This window comes from Cebus imitator, unplaced genomic scaffold, assembly GCF_001604975.1.
Source record: "Cebus imitator isolate Cc_AM_T3 unplaced genomic scaffold, Cebus_imitator-1.0 Scaffold244, whole genome shotgun sequence".
NCBI lineage: Eukaryota > Metazoa > Chordata > Mammalia > Primates > Cebidae > Cebus > Cebus imitator.
In genome coordinates this window covers 3,151,662-3,173,499 of record NW_016107559.1, presented here as the reverse complement: position 1 = coordinate 3,173,499, position 21,838 = coordinate 3,151,662, and positions in this window count along the sequence as shown.

Here is a 21,838-nt window from a genome sequence, read left to right as displayed (position 1 = left end):
TCTGTCCCTTTCTCTCAATCAGAGGATTCAGCTGAACAAGGAGGATGATGATGGCCACAGAACTCTGTGTTCCAATAAAGGGCCACTAACTTTTGTTACAAGATGACAGTCTCAACTTTGCTACAGCCTCCTCTCCCATACCAAATCTCTAAACATCATAGAAAAAATATAAAAGAAAAAAAAAATCCCAAATTGAGTTCCTAAACCAAGAAGTGAGGCCCCCCAGTTGCTTTCAAAAGCAGCAAAGAATTTTTTAAAAGCAGAAAGCAGGTGAGATTTGGTTTGAAAGGGAAACTATAACCCAAAAGGCACTGAGGAAATTCTACTGAAAAAGTTTACTTGCCCAGAAAGGGCAGATACAGAGAAGAGGAGGAGACCCAGAGGTGACTGACCTGATACAAAGGGGTGCACATTTCTGACCCCATTCCTCCCCCTAGGGCAGCTGGCTACTACAGGGGTCCATGTCTCCAAGCAGAGTGACTTTGTAGGAATTTGGATTGGGGAGATAAGGCAAGACCACAGGTGGCTAGTAACACCCAGGAGAAAGGAGAGCATCCACAGTCAGCACACAAGTCACCACACAAAGCTATCCAGATGTTGGTCGCACCGCTTCCCAGACCTCAGTGAAAAGGGTGAATACAATCTAGGAAGCATGCTCACTCCTCTCTAACAGGCTGCAGGAACAAAAAGAGCAGAGCCAAACAGAGAAACTCAGCTGCAAAGGTAGATGCACAACCCACCCTCACCAAATAATTTGAGGAAAGCCAACACTATGAAAAAGAAATAGCAGGCTCAAATTCACAACCTATACCTGGTGAATCAGAGGGGTGTGAGAAAGCAGAACATGTCTCTAGAATAAATGAAGTTAAAATCACGCAGTTAAAACTAAAAGGATCTCTAGTGATAAAACATCAACCAGAGCTCATTCATTACAAATTTAGTCAATGAATGTAAAGAAAAGCATCCAACAGACCACTTGTGTGATAGAATGGACACAAATGACAAGTGGACTGTGGGCTGGAAGATTGAGGACAGGCGTTCTTACAGAATGTGGCAGAAAAGAATGAAGAGATTAGGATAGCAAAAGAAAGGTTAAGAATTATGGAAAACAAATTCCATATTTTGACATCCATCTTCTAGGTGTTCTAGAAGAAATGATTCCTTAAATAAATAAATAAAGTTCCCAGTTTCTAGGAGAAATGAATCCTATTAAATAAATAATAAAAGTTCGCAAAAGTTTCTTTGCCAAGGAAAGACATTTCATAGACTGAAAATACTCAGCAAGAATAAAAGAAACCTTCATGTAGAAATTTCAGGATCCCAATGGGGAAAGAAAGTCAGAAAACCACCCAGAGAAAGAAAAGAAAATTCACCTACAAAGGAAGAAGAGTCAGATTATCATCAACCATTGCTTCAGCTACATGAAAAAAGTTCTAAATGGAAATTACTTCAAGCCAAGAGTTCTATGACCAGCCAAAATTTCACTGGTGATTAAAGGCAAAAAGAAGATATTTCTAGAGTTACATGACCTCAGAAAATGTATAGCCCACATTCTCTGAAAAAAAAAATATATATAACAAAAAGGATAAAAATTCAGGAAGTAGTAGGTGAGATACATGAAGCAATGATGAATACAAGAAATAAGAAATTATTGTTTCAGGCTGGGCGCAGTGGCTCATGCCTGTAATCCCAGCACTTTGGGAGGCCAAGGCAGGTGATCCCAAGGTCAAGAGATTGAGACCATACTGGCCAACATGGTGAAACCCTGTCTCTACTAAAAATACAAAAAAAAAAAAAAAAAAATAGCTGGGCATGGTGGCATGTGCCAGTAGTCCCAGCTACTTGGGAGACTGAGGCAGGAGAATTGCTTGAAACTGGAAAACGGAAGTTGCAGTGAGCCGGGATTGCACCATGTAGCACTGCACTCCAGCCCAGTGATAGAGCGAGACTCCATCTAAAAAAAAAAAGTGCAGTATTTGGGAATAAATTTAATGATGGAGATGTAAGACATACACTAGAAAGCTAAAAAACATTATTGAAAGAAATTAAAGAAAATCTAAATAAATAGATACTCAATTTTTATGGATTGGAAATATTAATATCATTAGGATGGAAATACTTTACAAATTGACCTACAGATTCAAAACCATCCTTATCCAAATATTAGTGAACTACGAAATTAGGAAGTTAATCCTAAAGTTCATAGGGAAATATGAGGAATTCAAAATAGTGAGAACAGTCTTGGAAATTAGCAAAGTTAGAGGACTCACACTTTGTGGTCTCAAAACTTCCTAAAAAGTTGTAGTAATCAAGACAGTGTGGTATTGGCGCAAAGATGGGCATAAATCAATGGAATGAAGTTTAGAGGCCAAAAATATACCCTAACACTTATGGCCAGTTGATTTTCAACAGAAAAGTAGGGGACAATTCAATAGCAAAAGAATAGCCTTTTTATTAAATGGTGCTTAGAAAACTGGATATCCATATGCAAAACAATTGTAGATGCCCAACATTAAACACTATACAAAAATGAACTCAAAGTGGATCAAAGACCTAAATGTAAGAACTAAAACTACAAAACTATTGGAAGAAAACAGGAATAAATCTCCATGACCTTAGGTTAGGCAATAATTTCTTAGCTATAACATCAAAAGCACAATCAATGAAGAAGATAATTGATAAGGTGTGAACTTCATTGGATTTTAAAATTCGTGTTTCAGAACACTATTACACTGTTGGAAGGAGTGTTAATTAGTTTAACTATTGTGGAAGACAGTGTGGCAACTCCTCAAAGATGTAGAGGCGGAAATACCATTTGACCCAGAATTCCATTACTGGGTATGTGACCAAAGGAATATACATCATTCTGTTATAAAAACACATGCATGTATATGTTCATTGCAGCACTATTCACAATAGCAAAGATATAGAATCAACCTAAATGCCCATCAATGACACACAGGATCAAGAAAATGTCATACATATATACCATGGACTACTATGCAGCCATAAAAAAGAAAGAGATCATGTCCTTTGCAGGTACATGGATAGGGTTGGAAGCCATTATCCTCAGCAAACAAAGGCAAGAAAAGAAAACCAAACACCACATCTTCTCACTTACAAGTGAGAAGTTAATTATAAGAATACATGGGCACTTGGTTGGAGGAACAACACACACTGGGGCCTGTGTGGTTGGGGGTGATGGGAGAGCATCAGAAAGAATAGCTAATGTGTACTGGTCTTAATGTCTTGGTGATGGGATGATCTGTGCAGCAAACTACCATGGCACATGCTTGTCTCTGTAACAAACCTGTGAAATAGAAAAAGTTTCCTTGTCCCCCTCACAGGCTTGCAGTGGGGGTGTGGCTTGCTTCTTCAATGCTCCATTGCTCAAACCTCTAGTGCAACACACAGACAGGCGGGCTATGGGGCTCTGACCCAACAGCAGTGTCTAGGGGTGAATGTTTACAGCTGAATCCCCAGTGGGAATGTGTGTGCTTTTTTAGTTTAGCCCTCCATAGGTGGCTTGTGTTAGCTCAATTAGACCCTCTACCTTGTTGCAAGGACAGAGGGCTTTCTGTATCCCAGGTTCTTGCCTTGCTGTACCAGAAGAATAGGCTCACACATGGGCTTGGAGAATGAGTGCAAGGTTTTATTGAGTGGAAGTAGCTCTCAGCAGATGGGACAGCCAGAAGGGAAATGGTTTTCCCCTGGAGTCAGTCAGCTTGGCATGGCCTGGGCTCACGTGCCAGTGGCTGTCAGTGGTGTGTTCCTCTCAACGTCTAGTCACACGTGTGTTCATCTACTGATGTACTCCTCTCAATGTCCAGTTGCTTGTGTGTGCTTGCTAGGGTCTCAGGGGTTTTTACAGGCACAGGATGGGGATGTGGCAGGTCAGGGTAGTCTTGGGAAATGCAACATTTGGGGAGGAAAACAAAAATGTCGGTCCTCACCTCAGTCCCTGGGGGTGGAGCCCTAGCCAGGGACCACACCCTCCTGTACCCACCACTTCCCATCCCTTCTTCCATATCATTTAAAGGGACCATGCTCTTCCACTCCCAGAGCATTTTAAGTACCCCAGAACTTAAAATAATGTACATCCTAAACATTTTAAGTACCCTGACCTTAAAAGTTGACGAAAAAAAAAAACTACTTCAAAAATTCCATCAAAAAAGTAAACAGAATCCACAAACTTGAAGAAAATATTTGCAAATCATATATCTAATAAGTTATTTGTATCAGAATATATAAATATCCTTACAACTAATTAAAAGACAACACGATTAAAATAATGGGCAAAGGATTTCAATAACCAATAAGCATATAATCTATCTTCTCCAAATAATATATATTAATTGCCAATAAGCACATGGAAAGATGTTCAGCATCATACATCATTAGGGAAATTAAAATCAAAACCATAATGAGATACCACCTCACATGCCTCACAATACCTATAATTTTTTAAAAAAGACAATCACAAGTGTTGGTAAGAATATGGAGGAATTGGAACCTTGTGATAGAGCTGCTTTGAAACGTTTGGCATTTTCTCAAAAGATTAAATAAAGGGTTATTGCATGATCCAGAAATCCTACTCCCAGGTTTGTACCCAAAACAAGTATAAATATATGTCTACACAAAGACTTTTACATTAATGTTCATAGAAGCATTATTCATAATAACCAAGAAGTGAAACAATCCAAATGTCTATCAATTGATGAATGAATAAGATGTAATATATTTACACAATGGAATGTATTTCAATAATAAAAAGAAATGAAATAGCACTGATATGTGCTACAACATGAATAATCAGCATCCTAGGTGTAGGAAGGCAGTCACAAATGACCACATATTGTATGATTCCATTAATATAAAATGTCCAGAATAGGTGAATCTATAAAGAAAGAAGATAGGTTAGTGTTTGCCTAAAACTGGAGCAGGAGAAAGGTGGGGAGAGTAATGGGGAATGACTTTTATTTAGTATGTTTCTTTTTATGGTAATAAAAATGTTTCAAATATAGTTTATGGGGATGCTCGCTTAACTCTGTAAACATACTAAAAACTATTGAATTGTACAATTTAAATGGGTAAAATTTATGGCATTTATTGGTAAATTATAAGGCTGTTAAAATGTAATAATAACTACTAGAAGGCATAGATAAAAACCTTTCAAATAGAACCTATCTTTTTTTAAATTAAAGTTCTGGTATACATGTGCACAGTGTGCAGGTTTGTTACACAGGTATACATGTGCCATGGTAGCTTGCTGCACCCATCAACTTCTCATCTACATTAAGTATTTCTCCTAATGCTCTCCCTCTCCTAGTCCCCCACTCCCCCAATAGGCCCCAATGTGTGATGTTCTCCTTCCTCTGTTCCTGTGTTCTCATTGTTCAACTCCCACTTATGAGTGAGAACATGCACTGTTTGGTTTTCTGTTCCTGTGTTAATTTGCAGAGAATGATAGTTCCCAGTTTCATTCATGTTCCTGAAAAGGACATCAACTAATCCTTTTATATGGCTGCAGAGTATTCCATGGTGTATATGTGCCATATTTTCTTTATCCAGTCTATCATTGATGGGCATTTGGGTTGGTTCCAATTCTTTGCTATTGAGAATAGTGCTGCAGTAAACATATATTTGCGTGTGTCTTTATGACAGAATGATTTACAATCCTTTGGGAATATATCCAGTATGGGATTGCTGGGTCATATGATATCTCTGGTTTTAGATCCTTGAGAAGTAACTACACTGTCTTCCACAATGGTTGAACTAATTTACACTCCCACCAACAGTGTAATAGTGTTCCTATTTCTCCACATCCTCTCCAGCATCTGTTTCCTGACTTTTTAATGATCCCCATTCTAACTGGTGTCAGATGGTATCTCATTTTGGTTTTGATTTGCGTACTCTAATGACCAGTGATGATGAACTTTTTTTCGTATGTTTATTGGCTGCATACATTTCTTCTTTTGAGAAGTGTCTGTTCATATCTTTCACCCATTTTTTGATGGGGTTGTTTTTTTCTTGTAAACTTGTTTAAGTTCCTTGTGGATTCTGGATATTAGCCCTCTGTCAGATGGATAGATTGCAAAAATTTTATCCCAATTCTGTAGGTTACCTGTTCACTCTAATGATAGTTTCTTTTGCTATGCAGAAGCTCTTTAGTTTAATTAGATCTCATTTGTCAATTTTGGCTTTTGTTGCCATTGCTTTTGGTGTTTTAGTCACAAAGACTTCATGATCAAGAATCTATTTTTAAAAAAGAAAGAAAACTCAATAAAGACAAGAGAAGGCATAAATTGTAGGGAGTGAGAAGCAATCAGAAAGCATAGTAAATTGAAAACACAAACTATGATGCAGGAACACACCCAAACTTGGTAAGCACCATTAACATGAATGGTTTATACTCACCTAAAAGAAACAGACTCTCAGATTGTATTTTAAAAATAGGATCATTTGCTATTTTCATGTGACATAACAATCTTTTCACTAAAATAAGGGAGTGAAAATACTTGCTTATAAATGGTTAACAAACATAAAGCAGACATAATTGTATTACTATCATATAAAATAAGAGGTATCATTTCACCCCAGGTAGGGTGGCTATTATCAAAACAAGGCAAAAATTAAAAATGCTGGTAAGGATACAGAGAAAAGGGAACTCCCCCTATACACTGTTGGTGGGAATGTAAACTAGTATAGCCACTGTGGATAGTATCATGAAGGCTCCACAAAAAACTACCAATAGAACAACCATATGATCCAGCAATCCCACTGCCAGGTATTATCCAAAGGAGAGGAAATCAGTATATTGAAGAGACATCTATGATCTATGTTTCTTGCAGCATTATTCACAATAGCCAAGATACAGAATCAACCTAGGTGTCCAATAACAGATGAATGAAGAAAAAAAATGTGCTGTATATACAATGAAATATTATTCAGCCATAAAAAGAATGAAATCCTGTCATTCATAGCAACATTTTTGAAAGTGAGGACATGATAGTAAGTGAAATAAGCTAGAAACAGAAAGTTAAATACTACATGTTCTCACTCATATGTGGAAGGCAAAGAAATTAACCTCAGAGAAGTAAAAAAGTAAAATAGAAGATACTAGAGGCTGGGAAGGGTAGGGGAAATATAGAGAGATTTATTAAAGGATACAAAATCTAACTTGATAGGAGGAATAAGTTCTTGTGTGCTATACCACTGTAGGATACTATATTTAACAATAATATTTATACTGAATCAAAGAGATATTCAAATATATTGAATATTCCCAACACAAAGAAGTGATAAATGTTTGAGCTACTGTATATGTTAATTACCCTGCTCTTATCACTATACTTATATGTACTGAAACATCACCATAGACTCCATAAATATGTATCATTATGTAAATTTAAAAATAAAGTATAAAAGTAAAATTCAAGGGAAAAAATAATTGAAAGAAACAATGATGTACATATCCTATTGATAAATGCAACCAAGAACTGACCTTTATACACATAAAAATAGTTAAAAATAGTTGAAACAAAATTGAATTATCACAAAAAAAGGAAAGAAACAAAATTATTCTTGAGAACCTAAACCTCTCAGAAACAAAAATTAAACAGATAGAAAATAGAAAAGGATATTAATTTATCAATAGATTTCACCTAATGTATAGAAAACTTGGTGCTGAATAAACAGAGATACTACATCATTTTGAAACATAAGCAGCAGTCATAAAATTTGTCCATCAACAAGGCCACAACTAAAATACTAACAAATTTCAAAAAGCTAATTTTATAGGCCAAATTTACTAACTATTATGCAATAAAATTAGAAGTTAACTACTAAAAGATGTCCAAAAACAAACAAAACCTAAACAGGCATCTAAATATAAACACAAGCCTCTTTATGCAAAAAGTTTAAAAAAATATATAAAAAAAAAAAAAATAAAAAAGAAAACTTTGGAATTTAACTAAAGAAGCTCCAAAAAAAACCTCCAAAAAAAAAAAAAAAAACTTTAAATATATATATTTTCTAATGTCTAAAGAAATAATAAAGATAAAAGCAGAAATTCATGAAATAGAAAATCTGCCCAATACTATTGGTGGTTGCTCTTGCTGGTTTTCCCAGATGGCATCTGGGACTCGATAACGGATGTGGGTACTGCTTTGTGGTTTGTGTTGCAAAAATGGCATCTTTTAACTGAACACTGCACTTGATCATCTGAACCAGAGGTCCCAGACTTCTAAGGGCATCTCAAGCAGGTCAGACTTGTGCCATAATCCCTAAAGTGTAGGAAGTATCGTCTCTCATTTTTGGCAATTCTTTACATTGTCTTTTAACCTTGAGTTGACCTTCTCCTCAAAATAGACATCAGAATATCCCTCATTCTGAATGTTCTATCTAGCTTTCTTTTCTTTTACATTGCCTTTGTGGAGTGAGAAATTTCATGACCTTCTCCACTACTAGTGGTAGATTAAAATTATTTGAAAGTGTTGGAAATGGGGCATGTGCAAAGAAGGGTTTTTGTTTACGTATTTTTTTTTTAAGCAGACTGAGAGTTTAAATAGGTTTTCAGAGTAAAGAATTCATATTCAGTACATTAGGATGTATAGACTGTTTAATTAAATTTTGCTTATATTATTTGTAAAAGAAAAATAAGCTCATTCTTCCTGGGAGGCTTTGTTAAGATTGTTGGGAGTACATAAAATTGTATGACAAATGCTGAGCACCTACTACATGCCTGGCACTATGCTAGGTATATAAGATAGACACAGATTCTGATTTTACAGAGCTTCCAGTCCTACTGAAGCATGTCTTCCATGGAAAAGTATTCTTTCTTTCTTTCTTTTTTTTTTTTTTTTTTGAGACAGAGTCTCGCTCTTCTTTCCCAGGCTGGAGTGCAATGGTGCAATCTCGGCTCACCACAACCTCCACCTCCCAAGTAGCTAGGATTACGGGCATGTACCACCTCACCCAGCTAATTTCATATTTTTAGTAGAGACGGGGTTTCTCCATGTTGGTCAGGCTGGTCTCGAACTCCCTACCTCAGGTGATCCGCCCACCTTGGCCTCCCAGAGTACTGAGATTACAGGCATAAGCCACCACTCCCAGCTAAAAAGTATTATTTCATTGTGTATTGGAGTGCTTAGAGATTCCACTAGGGCTAAAGCATGGCCTGTTAAAGTCTGAATGCAATGAAGAGGCATAGCACATGATGAAGCAGAAGCAATGTCTCCATTGCTTCTGACAAGGCTGACAATGAATCTTCAGGAAAGCAAATTTTCATAAATACACCATAATCTGAAGTGTTAGGTGCACAGTCTTGGAGGTGCAGAACATGACCTTATCAATACTCCTGGAGAAGGGAGACTTAATATTCATACAAGATTGCTTTTGAAATGCCAATTTACCACTTCCTGTGGTGAGGATCATTCTTTTCTCTATCTACCACACCACCTTTGCAGTACTGAGGTACCTGGAAAGTTGAATTAGTACTCAAAAGATTATTTGGAGGGCATAGAAGCATAGTGAAGGGAGGTGGGGAACTTTCACATTGCTATCTGTGGAGAAATTACCACACAACAATGAATACTTTTGAGCAGATTAAAATTTAGTTTGTATCAGGCATGAATCATTTCATTAAAAATTTTTTAATTTTTATGGGTACATAGTGGGTGTATATATTAATGGAGTACATGATAAATTTCAATATAGACATATACTGTATAATAATCACATCAGGCATATGGGGTTTCTATCACCTCAAGCATTCATTGTGTCTTTTTGTTATAAACATTCCAATTTTACTTCTGTTGTTCTAAAATATGTAACAAATTATTACTGACTGTAGTCAACCTGTGATACTATCAAATATTAGATCTTATTGTCTCTAACTATATTTTTCTACCCATTAAGCATCCCTATTTCCTACCCCCACCTCACTGACCTTCCCAGCCTCTGGTAACAAACACTCTATTCTCAATTTCCATGAGTTTATGTATTTTTTATTTTGTATTATTAGTGTGTAAATGTATGTCTTATTTTACTAGTACTTCTACATCTTCTATTAGCAGTTATGCTATAACTACTGCTATAGAAAGCCTATATAGGAGTTACTACTGTGACCGTGCTAATAGCTTTCCATATGTAAACTCAATTCTCAACACTTTTATTATCTCCCTGAGCTTATGGTTGAGAAAAATGAGGCATGAAACATTTAGATAAATTGCTCAAAGTCACCCAGCTGTTAAGTGGCAGAACCAGAATTCAAATCCAGGTTGCTTGTCTCTAGATTTTGATGCCCCTAGCTTAGGTCATGGTCACTATCAGTGGACAAATTCAATCAACAGTTATTTATATGAGTTGTTAGACTTATTAGATCAGAGGTAAATATAAACAGCAAGATGAAAAGAGTCCAGTTTTCTTTAAGCAGTAATCATTTACCCTTTAATCCTTAGAACCTCAAATGAGGGAGAAAGAGAATTAAAAAAAAAATTCTTAGACTAAATGCAAAAGAGGAGCTGAAATACTTTCTGAAGTAATTGTCTAAAACTTTGTGAATCATGGTATTCACAGGTCTTATTTCAAACGGAGAATTGGAGGCTCACTAAACATCTGAAGAGCTTTCCAGAAGTTTGGCCACTTCTGAATTAGAGAAGTTAAGACCCAGTCACCTACTGGTGCTATGGGAAGGTTTTGAAGGTGCAGAGTCTCTGATGAACTCCCAGGGAATAGCCATGGGGGAGGTGGGAGAACAACAGGCAAACCAGTAAATACAACCAAGTATTATAGCAGATAACCTGGTGCACAACTGAGGCTCAATAAACGTCTATTAAAAAAGTGAATGGCACTAAGTTCTCAAGTCCCCTGGTTACTCTTATGTTCAGTGACCTCTTCTAGGCCATTGCTCAAAATCTCAAATGGTGTCTGCTCTGACAACTGTACATGTTTTCCATGTTTGCTGATTTAGGAAGCAAGGAAGATTGTTGAAGACATAGAGACAAAGTAAGGTTGTGCCATTACCACTCAGGATATTTCAACTCCATAAGTCAGAAAAAGATTCATCATCATGCATTTACTGTATTCAAAATAACTCCTATGGCTCAAATATCTTTTGAATTCCAAGTTCTAAAGTGATATGTAAAGAGGGTGAGAGTCCTAACACCTGAAAGAGAAGGGGAGTAGATGAAAATGAGAAGGGTTAAAGTACAGAGCCACCTGTGATAGGGAAAAGCCACCAGGAAGTGTGTGTGGAATGACCTGTGGTCAGGTCGGAATTGGGGCAATGGTGAAAAGGTACCTCCTTTAAGTTGAAAAGACATTCACTGAGCTCCTGCTGTGTGCTAGGTTTAAGGTAGATGCTGAGGATGTCAATGTAACTTATGCTTCACTGAGCTCTACTCACCAGTACATTCTCCCCTGCTCTTCCTGGGCATCCCAGGTGATACATCACAGGGGCTCATGAATGTGTCTTAAGCTGGCCCATTGAAGTGGAATGTTTTCACAGGACCTACTCCACTTGCTACCTTGTGAGATGTACAGATGGTCCCTTACTTAGACTGGTTTGATTTACGATATATATATTTTTTTACTTTACAATGGTGCAAAAGCAATATGGATTCAGTCAAATTCGTATTTTGAATTTTGATGTTTTTCAGGGCCAGTGATATGCAGTAAAATACTCTCTTGTGTAGCTGCACATGCGATCACAAGGGTAGACAATTGACACTCTGCAGTGTACTGTGTTGCCAGACTTTGCTGAACTGTAGGCTAATGTAAGTGTTCTGAACACATTTAAGGTAAGCTAGGCTAAGCTATGATGTTCAGTAGGTTTAGTGTATTAAATACATTTTCAACTTATGATGGGTTTATTGGGATGTAACCCCATCATAACTCAAGGAACAACTGTGTCTGCCTCCCAAGCCCACCACTGGGTGATGCCACAAGGCAACATGGGCATAGCTGGTCCTGACAGTAGCATCCTCTACTGCGGTGGAATGTCTCTCTTGAGCTTCCTAAGGTAACCCAAGCATGCCAAAGCTATTGGTTTCCCCATAAAAGTAAGAAGAACATCTCACTCCACAGTCATTAGTACTCAAAAAAATTCATGAAATTCTAAGTGAAAATAGCTCCTTTACCTTCCTGTGGCAGGCTCTGGTAATTGTTCATGGTAGGTGTTGAAGGTCCAACCTCTGCGGTAAACCCTATCCTCTCCTAATTGCCCTCCTCACCAGCACATGTACCTCTCAGTCCTTCATATTACTCTTGCAAATTGTCACCAGCCCAGCACAAATGTCTTGACCCAGTCAAATTCTGGAGTCGCTTAGATCCCTCTAGAACTCCTCAATGCAAAGATACATGAGGTCTGGTCTTATCTGTCAAGGCATGTGGTAAATCCCAGGTGAATTTCTGGTGTGTTACAACTTGTCTGAGGGTTGGGACTATGGATCTAAAAGAGGCAGCAATTTGGTGTGAGGGAGAAGACACAGAACCAGGCACCCAAGGAGCTTTTCTGCATTCCTTAGATCTGCCTTTAACAGCCATGTAGCCTCAAGGAAGTCACTCTACTTTTCACTTTCAGTTTCCTAATTTAAGAAAGGGGAGTCCTCTACCTCATGGGGGGTTGTGACCATTGGGAGTTGTGCATGTGAAAGTATTTGTAAACAACAGACTCTGTATCTGTCATTTGTTCAAGCAGTTAGCAACTTTCTCTTCTGCTCCTAAAGCCCCTGGGACTCTCCTCTGACATAATGTTTATCTCACTGCAGGGCATTTGTTTATATAACTGACTCCCGCAGTAGACTGTCAGCCCCATGGAGGCAAGGGTCTCATCCTACTCATTTTTGGATTATCTTCTCCAAGAAGAGTGCCAGTCATATAACAGATTCTCAGAAAATACATGTTGACTGACTGACTATGTAATGAGTGACTTATGCGCGAATATTTAAATTTTTCTCTGGTGTTCTGAATGCATCCCTTTCAGAACTCTAGTTTCCTAATTACTAGTAGGAAAACTATATTAGGCTAGTAAACATATGGTAAGGATTAGGAAACTATGTGATCTTATACATCATATTATTTCAATCCAGAGGGTCCTTATGGTGATCGAATCCAAATTCCTCCATTGCGCAAATTGGATAATTGAAGCTAAGAAAATGTATATGATCTAACGCCATCTAGACCAGACCCAGACCTTTCGGCCATCAGCTCAGTGTTCTTGATGCACAGTTTTAGATCCTCAAATGGAATTGACACTGTTAATGTATGATGATTTTATAATCTAGAGCACAGTGTTGTGTTCCAGATAATAGATCTGTTTCTGGCAGAAAACAGACACTTTGGTCAATGGGGAGATAATCCTCAATGAGGAGCTGCAAATTGAGAACAAACTGTACAGCAGTGGTCAGGGTGGGTATTAGTTACTCTGAATGAATCAAACTCAAAGAGCAGCAAATGGATTTCCATCAGCCACGGACCCTTGCTGAAATTAAATGGCTTTGTTCAGCAAGACAAATACTTAGGAAACAATAAAGCTAGGTGGCTTGTAAAGCAAAGAGATGTGTTGCAAAGAGAAGAGGTTGAGTAAATTAAAGAAACATCCTAATGTAAGTGTTTATTCCAGAATCAGTAATCCACTCAATCATACATTGAGTTCTTCTCTTCCTCTCCTCTCCTCTTCTCTCTTCTCCTCTCCTCTCCTCCCCTCCCCCCCCCCCCCCCCCCCCCCCCCCCCCCCCCCCCCTCCCCCTCCCCCTCCCTCCCCTCCCCTCTCTCTCTCTCCTCTCTCCTCTCTCCTCTCTCTCTCTCTCTCTTTCTCTCTTTCTTTCTTTCTTTCTTTCCTTTCTGTGAGACCGAGTCTCACTCTGTCACCCAGGCTGGAGTGCAGTGGCACAATCTTGGCTGACTGCAGCCTCCACCTCCTGGGTTCAGGGATTGTCTTGCCTCAGCCTCCCAAGTAGCTGGGATAACAGGTGTGCATCACCACGACCAGATAATTTTTTTTTGGTGGGGAGAAGTGGGAGGGAATAGAGTCTTGCTCTGATGCCGAGGCTGGAATGCAGTGGTACAATCTCGGCTCACTGCAACCTCCGCCTCTGGGTTCTTGATTCTCCTGCCTCAGCCTCCTGAATAGCTGAGATTACAGGCGCCTGTCACCACACATAGCTACTTTTTTTGTATTTTTAATAGAGATGGGATTTCACCATGTTGGCCAGGCTGGTCTCGAACTCCTGACCTCAGATGATCCACACACCTTAGCCTCCCAAAGTGCTAGGATTATAGGCATGAGCCACCGCACCTGGCCAAGTTTTGTATTTTAGTAGAGACATGGTTTTGCCATGTTGGCCAGCCTAGTCTCAAACTCCTGGCCTCTGGTGATCCACCCTCCTTGGCCTCCCAAAGTGCTGGGATTATAGGCGTGAGCCACCACACTCAGCCATGCTTTGCGTTCTTAGTGTGAGCCATGTTTGGTGCTAGGAATGCAAGAGTGGGGTGTTGTCTCTGTCCCCTGCCCTTCCCAACCCAATGCAGAAGCTTGAGCAGAGGTGAGAAGCCTGAGCAGGTGAGCACACTGAAGGGCTGGCCTGGCTAGAATGTGGGCAGAGTGCTGTGGGGTCATGAAGGAAGGTGTGGATGATCATACCTATGGAATGGGTGGGGAAATAGTAAGAGGGCTGTTACAGAAATCATAGGCTTTTAAGATAAACCTGAAAAAAATGGCTGTTTGCCTGTTAATCAATGAGAGTGGAAAGGAGAGAATTATTCTGTCAGAGAGAACAACACTGAGGCCAGCCTAAACTAGCTTGGCACATCTGGGCAGCTGGAAGGAGTTTAATGGGGCAACAGGATATGATGATGGGAGTTGAGAGGGATATGGGAAAGAAGTAGGCAAAGTCCTTATCACTTCCAGTGAAGGAATTCATATTTTATCTTTGTGATCAAAGTGTCTTGTATTTGAGTCCATGAATGAACTTCAAGGGATCTGTAAACCTCTGGAAATTATGTGTTTCTGTATCTATGTGTATATAACTGTTACTGGGAGGGATATCTTCATTTTTACTTATTTTCCACTGCATGCCTGACACACATCCTCGTAAAACATATATGACATCAGCAGTCTAGGAAATAATATATTAATAAAGGATTTTAAGAAGGAGGTGGTGAGATCAGAAGCATACTTAAGACTGATTTTTCTGGTACTAGTGTGGAAGATGTACGGGGGAGTAAAGGCAGACAGACCCAGGGAAGATGAGAGATGGTGACACCTGAACCAAGACTGCACCAATGGTTGAAGAGCAACTCCCTTAAATAATTGACTGTTAAAGTAATTTATTTATTATTACTTTCAGACTTGAATATGGTGTATTAGGTTACTATTGATGCTATAACAAATTACTATGAAGATGTTTAAAAGAACAAAAATATATTTATGTTATAATTCTGTAGGTCAGAAATCCAACATGAGTCTAAATGTGTTAACATAAAGGTGTCAGCATGGCTGCATTCCTCTCCAGAGGCTTTAAAGGTAAACTGTTTACTTGTCCTTTCCACAGTCTAGAGGTCACCCCCACTCCTTGGCATGTGGCTCCTTCCTCCTTCTGCAAAGCCAGCAACATTCCATCTCTCTTACCATTCTTCCAGAATCACATCTTCCATAGTCACATCCCTCTTCACCACAGCTGAGAAAGATTCTCTCTTTTTTTTTTTTGGAGATGGAGTCTGGCTCTGTCACCCAGGCTGTAGTGCAGTGGTGCGATCTCAGCTCACTGCAACCCCTGCCTCCTGGATTCAAATGATTCACCTGCCTCAGCCTCCCAAGTAGCTGGGACCACAGGTGCGTGCCACCACACCAGCTAATTTTTGTATCTTCAGAACAGATGGGGTTCCATGTTGGCCAGGCTGGTCTCGAATCTTCGACCTCAGGTGACCCACCTGCCTCAGCCTCCCATAGTGCTGGGATTACAGGAATGAGCCACTACACTCAGCCTAATCTTTCCTCTTTTTATTATTTAGGATCACCGAATTTCAAATTGGGGTTGGGGGTGAGTGCAGTGGCTAAATAGCCTGAGACTGGAGAACTACTTAATCACATCTGCAAAGTCCCTTGTGTTGCATACATTCCAGTGATTGGGATATGGAAATCTTTGGAGACCATTATTCTGCCTATAACAAACGGAGCCTCTGAGAAACAGAAAGGAAAGCGTATTGTCTAAGGCCTCACAGATGTAAGCAGCACAGTTGGAATGAGTACCTGGGTTGCTTGGACCTCAGTCCCAAGCAGATTCCAACTCTTGAGGCAATGAGGCCATGCATACATTAGTTATCACCATGTTCTATAACAAGCGCAACTGAGTGGATGATACTTGTCTGGGTCCTTTCTACTGTCTGAGGCCTAAGAAGTGTGGTGCTTCCCATTTCTTGGCCAGCGTGGCTGTGGCACAGCCTGAGGAAAGGAAGTAGGCACGAGTTCACTTCTGTGCTGTGTGGTCTTAGCTAGCACAGACCAGATCTGCCAATCCCTATTCCTGGCAATTTAGCTTTATCCTATGTGTATCACATTTGGTGATCAGAACTCATCCAGGTTGAGACTGTTGAGTATATGTAATGGTGCAAGGGAAGAATTCCAGAATTTTAGTTGAGAACACAAAGTATTGTCCGAAGTTTTCCACTGTCATAACAGGTGACCTGAAAACATGCCCGTTTCCCATAATTGAAAATACATATCTTCCTTCGTGAAATGAGATGACTGGGCTGGATCTAGAGGTCCCTCTAGCTTACCCTCAGTGCATAATATGGAGATGATTTCTGCATTGACTGAACAAATGGAGTGAAATGTAAGTACAGAAATCCTATTAGAAGACCCCTTTGCTTCTTTGTTTTTCTGCCCTTGATGCAGCCTTGGAGCTTGGCGTTCAACAGTTCAGACTGTAGCAGCCAGAAATACCTAGTTTCTATAATGAAGAGACTCTGCAGGCTCTGATGAAGCATCACAACCACAGGCTGTGATGGAATCTACACACAATGCATGGTTGTCAATTAAATAACTTCCAACTATGAGCCTTCTAGGGCCTCTACAATACTAGAAGAAATTTGTGCATCTCTCTCTGTCTACATGGGTGGCATACATAAACACAATTTCAAAAATCTAAAAATAGCTGATGTAGTTCCTCAAACACTAGCTCATTAGTCTTAAGAACTAACCGAAAAAGGAAGTAGAAGGAAGAGAAAGGGCCAGGAACAGACCTCACCAAATTACTTTGGCTTTGCACTCACAGACAGGGCATTTGAGAAGTTGAAAAAGTGGAGATTTAAAAAAGGGGAAAGTGTTAACTTAAAAAAACAGAAAGCTTGTCAAATCCTATTAAAAATGTAGGCTATTTTCCTAATAGTCCAGAGTGGAAATCTGTGGTGAAGTTTCACTTAAGATAGAGGAAAACGCATCCACATTGTCTTGGACAAAACGATCCTGAAAGTGAGTTTTGGTTGCTGATGTGTTATGTAGTCTGCTGTCTGAGGTACTCCAGTTTCTTTGCTGAGTGTATTAAATGAGAGAATAAATGAATTATCCTATGAAACAAAAATGAAAACAAATATCCCTCAGAAAATTCCTGCCAAATTAGCTTCTGCCCAAACTGACAGAATTTCATGCTTTACATTTGGGAAATGGCAACTATGAAATTCTCTCTCTTTTTAAGAAATAATGTGTTCAAAAAAGTAATATAATTTTTAAAAAAGAAAAAATAGATAAGATAGTACAGATAAAGTTGTAACCTACCTCAGTCCTTTTTTGTCATATTTCCATAGGTAAACTACTGAATTTTGTGTTTTTCCTATCTCTTTTCTTTTTTTAATCACATACGAATGGACCAAAAATAAAAAGAGTATTCTATGTGTTTAAAAGTTATAAAGCATAAATATAGTAGTACTTTTCTACAAGTTTTTTGATTTTGTTTTAATTTATTATACTTTAAGTTCTGGGGTACATGTGCACAATGTGCAGGTTTGTTATACAGGTATACATATGCCATGGTGATTTATACAGGTATACATATGCCATGGTGATTTGCTGCATCTATCACCCAGTCATCTACATTAGGTATTTCTCTTAATGCTATCCCTCCCCATCCCCCACACCTTGCTATCCCTTCCTTAGACCCTCAACCCCTGACAGGCCCCCGTGAGTGATATTCCTCTCCCGGTGTCCATGTGGTCTCATTGTTCAACACCCACTTATGAGTAAGAACATGTGGTGTTTGGTTTTCTGTGCTTGTGTCAGTTCGCAGAGAATGATGGTTTCTATTTTCATCCATGTCCCTGCAAAGAACATGAACTCACCCTTTTTTATGGCTGCATAGTATTCGATGGTATTTCTGTGCCACATTTTCTTTATCAAGTCTATCATTGATGGGCATTTGGGTTGGCTCCAAGTCTTTGCTATTGTGAACAGTGCTGCAATAAACATATGTATGCATGTGTCTTTATAATAGAATGATTTATAATCCTTTCAGTATATACCCAGTAATGGGATTTTTGGGTCAAATGGCATTTCTAGCTCTAGACCCTTGAGGAATCTAGACCCTAAAGCACACTGTCTTCTGCAATGGTTGAATTAATTGACACTCTCACCAACAATGTAAAAGCATTCTTATTTCTCCACATCCTCTCCAGTATCTCTTGTCCCTTGATTTTTTAATAATTCCCATTCTAACTGGCATGAGATGGTATCTCAATGTGGTTTTAATTTGCATTTCTCTAATGAGCAGTGATGATGAGCTTTTTTTCATATGTTCATTGGCTGCATAAAAGTCTTCTTTTGAGAAGTGTCTGTTCATATCCTTCACCCACTTTTTCATGCGGTTGTTTTTTTTTCTTCTAAATTTGTTTAAGTTTTCACTCGATTCTGGATATTAGCCCTTTGTCAGATGGGTAGATGGCAAAAAATTTTTCCCATTGTGTTGGTTGCCTGGTCACTCTAATGATAGTTTATTTTGCTGTGAAGAAGCTCATTAGTTTAATTAGATCCCAATTGTCCATTTTGGCTTTTGTTGCCATAGCTTTTGGTGTTTTAGTCATGAAGTCCTTGTCCATGCCTCTGTTCTGAATGGTATTGCCTAGGTTTTCTTCTAGGGTTTTTATGATTTTAGGCCATATGTTTAAATCTTTAATACATCTGGAGTTAATTTTTCTATAGGGTATAAGGAAGGGATCCAGTTTGAGCTTTCTGCATGTGGCTAGCCAATTTTCCCAACACTATTTTAAATAGGGAATCCTTTCTCCATTGCTTTTGTCTGGTTTGTAAAAGATCAGATAGTTGTAGATGTGTGACATTCTTTCTGAGGCCTCTGTTTTGTTCCATTGGTCTATATCTCTGTTTTGGTAACAGTACCATGCTGTTTTGGTTACCATAGCCTTGTAGTATAGTTTGAAGTCAGGTAGTGTGATGCCTCCGGCTTTTTTTGTTTGTTTTGTTTTTTTTGCTTAGGATTGTCTGGGCTATGTAGGCTATTTTTTGGTTCCATATGAAGTTTAAGGTGGTCTTTTCCAATTTTGTGAAGCAAGTCATTGTTAGCTTGATGGGGATAGCATTAAATATATATATTACTTTGGGCAATATGACTATTTTCATGATATTAATTCTTCCTAACCATGAGCATGGAATGTTTTTCCATTTGTTTGTGTCCTCTCTTATTTCCTTGAGCAGTGGTTTGTAGTTCTTCTTGAAGAGGTCCTACACATCCCTTGTTAGTTGTATTCCTAGGTATTTTATTCTCTTTGTAGCAATTATGAATGGGAGTTCATTCATGATTTGGCCCTCTGTTTGTCTATTATTGGCATATAGGAATGCTTGAGATTTTTGCATACTGATTTTATATCCTGAGACTTTGCTGAAGTTGCTTACCAGTTTCAGGAGATTTGGGGCTGAGAAGATGGGATTTTCTAAATATACAATCATGTCATCTGCAAACAGGGACAATTTGAAGTACTCTCTTCCTATTCGAATATACCTTATTTCTTTCTCTTGCCTGATGGCCCTAGCCAGAACTTCCAATACTCTATGTTGAATAGGAGTGGTGAGAAAGGGCATCCCTGTCTTGTGCCAGTTTGAAAGGGAATGCTTCCAGCTGTTGCCATTCAATATGATGTCACCTGTGGGTTTGTCATAAATAGCTCCTTTTATTTTGATATATGGTCCACTGATACCTAGTTTATTGAGTGTTTTTAGCATAAAGGGCTGTTGAATTTTGTCAAAGGCCTTTTCTACATTTATTGAGCTAATCATGTGGTTTTTGTCATTGGTTCTGTTTATGTGATGGATTGCGTTTATAGATTTGCGTATGTTGAACCAGGTTTGTATCCCAGGGATGAAGCACCTTTGATCGTGATGGATAAAATTTTTGATGTGTTGTTGGATTTGGTTTGCAAATATTTTATTGAGGATTTTCACATCAATGTTTATTATGCATATTGGCCTGAATTTTTTTTTTTTTTTTTTTTGGTGTCTCTGCCAGGTTTTGGTATCAGGATGATGTTGGTCTCATAAAATGTGTTAGGGAGGATTCCTTCTTTTTAGAATCATTTCAGAAGGAATGGTACCAGCTCTTCTTTGTACCTCTGGTAGAATTCAGCGAACCCATCTGGTCCTGGACTTTTTTTGGTTGGTAGACCATTAATCACTGCCTAAATCTCAGACCTTGTTATTGGTCTATTCTGGGATTTAACTTCTTCCTGGTTTAGTCTTGGAATGGTGTGAGTATCCAGGAATTTATCCATTTCTTCTAGATTTAGTGGTTTACTTGCATAGAGGTGTTTGTAGTAATCTCTGACAGTAGTTTGTATTTTTGTGGGATTGGAGGTGATATCCCCTTCATCATTTATTGCATCTCTTTGATTCTTCCCTCTTTTCTATTTTATTAGTCTGGCTAGCGATCTATTTTGTTGATCTTTCTTAAAAAACCAGCTCCTGGATTTATTGATTTTTTGAAGGTTTCTTTGTGTCTCTGTCTCCTTCAGTTCTGCTCTGATCTTAATTTCTTGTCTTCTGCTAGGTTTTGAGTTTTTTTGATCTTGCTCCTCTAGCTCTTTCCATTTTGACGATAGGGTGTCAATTTTAGATCTTTCCTTGCTTCTCATGCGGGCATTTATTGCTATATATTTTCCTCTAGACACTACTTGAAATGCATCTCAGAAATTCTGGTACGTTGTGTCTTCATTCTCACTAGTTTCAAAAAACATCTTTATTTCTGCCTTCATTTCATTATTTAACCAGTAGTCATTCAGTAGTAGTTTTTTCAGTTTTCATATAGTTGTGTGGTTTTGAGCGAGTTTCTTAATCTTGAGTTCTAATTTGATTACACTGTGGGCTGAGAGACTGTTTGTTATGATTTCCCTTCTTTTGCACTTGCTGAGGAGCATTTTACTTCCAATTATGTGGTCAATTTTAAAATAAGTGTAATGTGGTATTAAGAAGAATGTATATCCTGTGGATTTGAGTGGAGAGTTCTGTAGATGTCTATTAGGTCCACTTGGTCCAGAGCTAAGTTCAAGTCCTGGATATCCTTGTTGATTTTCTGTCTTGTTGATCTGTCTGATATTGACAGTGGTATGTTAAAGTCTCCCACTATTATTGTGTGGGAGTCTAAGTCTCTTTGTAGGTCATTAAGAACTTGCTTTATATATCTGCATGCTCCTGTACTGGGTTCACATATATTTAGGATCGTTAGGTCTTCTTGTTGCATTTATCCCTTTACTATTATGTAATGCCCTTCTTTGTCTCTTGATCTTTGTTTGTTTAAAGTCTGTTTTATCAGAGACTAGGATTGCAATCCCTGTTTTTTTT